Genomic DNA, 5,026 nt, shown 5'->3' on the forward strand with positions numbered 1-5,026 from the left:
TTGGTGGAAAGAGAGAGGGGCGGCCAGGGTGGGCCGTGCGCCCCCTCTCCCTCTGGTCCGAATTGGACTAGGAAGGGGGGCGGCGACCCTCCTCTTTCCTTCCCCCTCTCCCCCTTCCTTTCCCCTCCTAGTAGGAGTAGGAAAGGGGGAGTCCTACTCCTACTAGGAGGAGGACTCCTCCTCCTTGGCGCGCCCACAAGGGCCGGCCGGCCTCCCCCCTTGCTCCTTTATATACGGGGTCAAGGGGCACCCCAGAACACACAAGTTGATCTACGGATCGTTCCTTAGCCGTGTGCGGTGCCCCCCTCCACCATATTCCACCTCGGTCATATCGCCGTGGAGTTTAGGCGAAGCCCTGCGCCGGTAGAACATCATCATCGTCACCATGCCGTCGTGCTGACGAAACTCATCCCCGAAGCTTTGCTTGATCGGAGCCCGGGGATCGTCATCGAGCTGAATGTGTGCTGAACTCGGAGGTGCCGTACGTTCGGTACTTGGATCGGTCGGATCGTGAAGACGTACGACTACATAAACCGCGTTGTCATAACGCTTCCGCTTACGGTCTACGAGGGTACGTGGACAACACTCTCCCCTCTCGTTGCTATGCCATAACCATGATCTTGCGTGTGCGTAGGAATTTTTTTGAAATTACTACGTTCCCCATCAGTTGCATCCGAGCCTAGTTTTATGCGTAGATATCATATGCACGAGTAGAACACAAGTGAGTTGTGGGCGATACAAGTCATACTGCTTACCAGCATGTCATACTTTGGTTCGGCGGTATTGTGAGATGAAGCGGCCCGCACCGACATTACGCGTACGCTTACGCGAGACTGGTTTCACCGTTACGAGCACTCGTGCTTAAAGGTGGCTGGCGGGTGTCTGTCTCTCTCACTTTAGCTGAATCGAGTGTGGCTACGCCCAGTCCTTGCGAAGGTTAAAACAGCACTAACTTGACGAACTATCGTTGTGGTTTTGATGCGTAGGTAAGAACGGTTCTTGCTAAGCCCGTAGCAGCCACGTAAAACTTGCAACAACAAAGTAGAGGACGTCTAACTTGTTTTTGCAGGGCATGTTGTGATGTGATATGGTCAAGACGTGATGCTATATTTTATTGTATGAGATGATCATGTTTTGTAACCGAAGTTATCGGCAACTGGCAGGAGCCATATGGTTGTCGCTTTATTGTATGAAATGCAAACGCCCTGTAGTTGCTTTACTTTATCACTAAGCGGTAGCGATAGTCGTAGAAGCAATAGATGGCGTAAATGACAACGATGCTATGATGAAGATCAAGGTGTCGCGCCGGTGACGATGGTGATCACGACGGTGCTTCGGAGATGGAGATCACAAGCACAAGATGATGATGGCCATATCATATCACTTATATTGATTGCATGTGATGTTTATCCTTTATGCATCTTATCTTGCTTTGATTGATGGTAACATTTTAAGATGATCTCTCACTAAAATTATCAAGAAGTGTTCTCCCTGAGTATGTACCGTTGCCAAAGTTCGTCGTGCCCAGACACCACGTGATGATCGGGTGTGATAAGCTCTACGTCCATCTACAACGGGTGCAAGCCAGTTTTGCACACGCAGAATACTCAGGTTAAACTTGACGAGCCTAGCATATGCAGATATGGCCTCGGAACACGGAGACCGAAAGGTCGAGCGTGAATCATATAGTAGATATGATCAACATAGTGATGTTCACCATTGAAAACTACTCCATCTCACGTGATGATCAGTTATGGTTTAGTTGATTTGGATCACGTGATCACTTAGATAACTAGAGAGATGTCTATCTAAGTGGGAGTTCTTAAGTAATATGATTAATTGAACTTAAATTTATCATGAACTTAGTACCTGATAGTATTTTTCTTGTCTATGTTTGTTGTAGATAGATGGCTCGTGCTGTTGTTCCGTTGAATTTTAATGCGTTCCTTGAGAAAGCAAAGTTGAAAGATGATGGTAGCAATTACACGGACTGGGTCCGTAACTTGAGGATTATCCTCATTGCTGCACAGAAGAATTACGTCCTGGAAGCACCGCTGGGTGCCAGGCCTGCTGCTGATGCAACTCACAACGTTAAGAACGTCTGGCAGAGCAAAGCTGATGACTACTTGATAGTTCAGTGTGCCATGCTTTACGGCTTAGAACCGGGTCTTCAACGACGTTTTGAACATCATGGAGCATATGAGATGTTTCAGGAGTTGAAGTTAATATTTCAAGCAAATGCCCGGATTGAGAGATATGAAGTCTCCAATAAGTTCTATAGCTGCAAGATGGAGGAGAATAGTTCTGTCAGTGAACACATACTCAAAATGTCTGGGTATAATAATCACTTGATTCAACTGGGAGTTAATCTTCCTGATGATAGTGTCATTGACAGAATTCTCCAATCACTACCACCAAGCTACAAGAGCTTCGTGATGAACTATAATATGCAAGGGATGAACAAGAAAATTCCCGAGCTCTTCGCAATGCTAAAAGCTGCGGAAGTAGAAATCAAGAAGGAGCATCAAGTGTTGATGGTTAACAAGACCACTAGTTTCAAGAAAAAGGGCCAAGGGAAGACGAAGGGGAACTTCAAGAAGAACAGCAAGCAAGTTGCTGCTCAAGAGAAGAAACCCAAGTCTGGACCTAAGCCTGAAACTGAGTGCTTCTACTGCAAGCAGACTGGTCACTGGAAGCGGAACTGCCCCAAGTATTTGGCAGATAAGAAGGATGGCAAGGTGAACAAAGGTATATGTGATATACATGTTATTGATGTGTACCTTACTAGAGCTCGGAGTAGCACCTGGGTATTTGATACTGGTTCTATTGCTAACATTTGCAACTCGAAACAGGGACTACGGAATAAGCGAGCACTGGCCAAGGATGAGGTGACGATGCGCGTGGGAAACGGTTCCAAAGTCGATGTGATCGCGGTCGGCACGCTACCTCTACATCTACCTTCGGGATTAGTTTTAGACCTGAATAATTGTTATTTGGTGCCAGCGTTGAGCATGAACATTATATCTGGATCTTGTTTGATGCGAGACGGTTATTCATTTAAATCAGAGAATAATGGTTGTTCTATTTATATGAGTAATATCTTTTATGGTCATGCACCCTTGAAGAGTGGTCTATTTTTGTTGAATCTCGATAGTAGTGATACACATATTCATAATGTCGAAGCCAAAAGATGCAGAGCCAATAATGATAGTGCAACTTATTTGTGGCACTACCGTTTAGGTCATATCGGTGTAAAGCGCATGAAGAAACTCCATACTGATGGACTTTTGGAATCACTTGATTATGAATCACTTGGTATTTGCGAACCTGTAGCGACCCGACCTCAGATGGTCAAGTCTCTGCGCTCAGGTGTCATCCCTGGATCAGTAATGCTGACACCACACAGTACTTCGACGGATTTATAACACAGTAGCAATCACACACTTATTACATCGATGTCCCAAAAGAGGGCTTATTACAATAGTCATGGCTTAAGGCCATTTAATAACGATAATAGCGGAAGACTTGGAAGATAAGTGAGTCCATCACTCCAACGGCATCACTGAGTATAGAACCATGACCTAAAAGCACCTTACTCATCGTCCAAAAGGTCTGCAACATGAAAGTTGCAGCCCGAAAATGGGTCAGCACATGGAATATGCTGGCAATGTAACACATAGAGAATAACAATGGAGATAGGCTATACTACATGCATATTTGGCTGGTGGTAAAGCTCTACGGTTATAATTTTGCATAAAGCCAGTTTTTCCCTACTGCAAAGGAATAATTTATTTAACTATCAGGGTGGTTGTTAAACATTGAGAATGGTTGACAGCATCCTCAATCCCAATTAATATTATTCATTAACAAACCCAACAATATTAAATTTAGGGTAACATGGTGAGATTCACATGATATTCAAGTACTAGATACTCAAGATGTCCATAACCGGGGACACGGCTAATCATGATTAGTTTGTACACTCTGCAGAGGTTTGCGCACTTTTCCCCACAAGACTCGATCGCCTCCGTTTGGTTTCTCGCACTATAGGGTGTTTGAGAAACGGATGACCGAGACATAGTCTTTTAGAAGCGCTAGCACCTTACGATGGGTAGACCGGTACACCTACATCCCCTATATCTACTAGTCCACCACTATAAGAGTTCGCATGACTTAGTCAACTATGCCAGAGCCCATAATGGCTTGTGGCTGCACACGGAAGTTACTAGCATGAATTATCTTATGATCCCTTTGGGCCTGGGTGGCGGTCCATAGGAAAATCACACGGTAACCCCGGGATTTCCAAAAAAAACAGGCAATCACTGGGTACCCCAGGTGCCTCAATCCACCCAGATGTGTATTTAAGTTGCCACCTTAGATAAACCGTTAATTAACAAATCTCACATCTGTCATGGATATTCACTCACCCAGTCCACGTCTACTAGCATAGCTTGGCATAATAAGCAAACGCAGAGTTAACTCCCAAAGGTTTCATAAGTAATACAGGTAATAGGTACTACCTCATCTACTTCCCACCCCACAATTTAATTAGATCCTAATCATGCAATGTTTGAGGATTGATCTAATGCATAAAAACTGGGTAGTAGAAAAGATATGATCAAGTGTTACCTCCCTTGCTGATGATCCGCAAAACCTAGAGATTCGAAGTAACAAGCGGCGCACTCCGGGTGATCTATCGCAGACAAACAACAAGCATAGAATAAGTACTCATCTAATGCACATGTAAATCTCGAATAAAAGATCTAACCAGAAAGTTCAACTTAAGAACCCTGGTGGCAAAATAATCGAATCAAATAAAGCAACGGAGGTCAAACGGCGAAAAGAAAACAGCTCGGTTCTGGTAAATTGAAACTAGGTCAAATTTTACAGTAGCAAAACTTTGTGTAAGTTAATTAGTCAGAACGGCGGTTTCGAAACGAAACTCTAGGCGCTTGAATCACCTGATTCCGATAAACGAGCGGGAAGATAAACTAGAACGAAGATCGGATCTGAAATCGCGATCAGA

This window comes from Triticum dicoccoides, chromosome 7B (assembly GCF_002162155.2).
Source record: "Triticum dicoccoides isolate Atlit2015 ecotype Zavitan chromosome 7B, WEW_v2.0, whole genome shotgun sequence".
NCBI lineage: Eukaryota > Viridiplantae > Streptophyta > Magnoliopsida > Poales > Poaceae > Triticum > Triticum dicoccoides.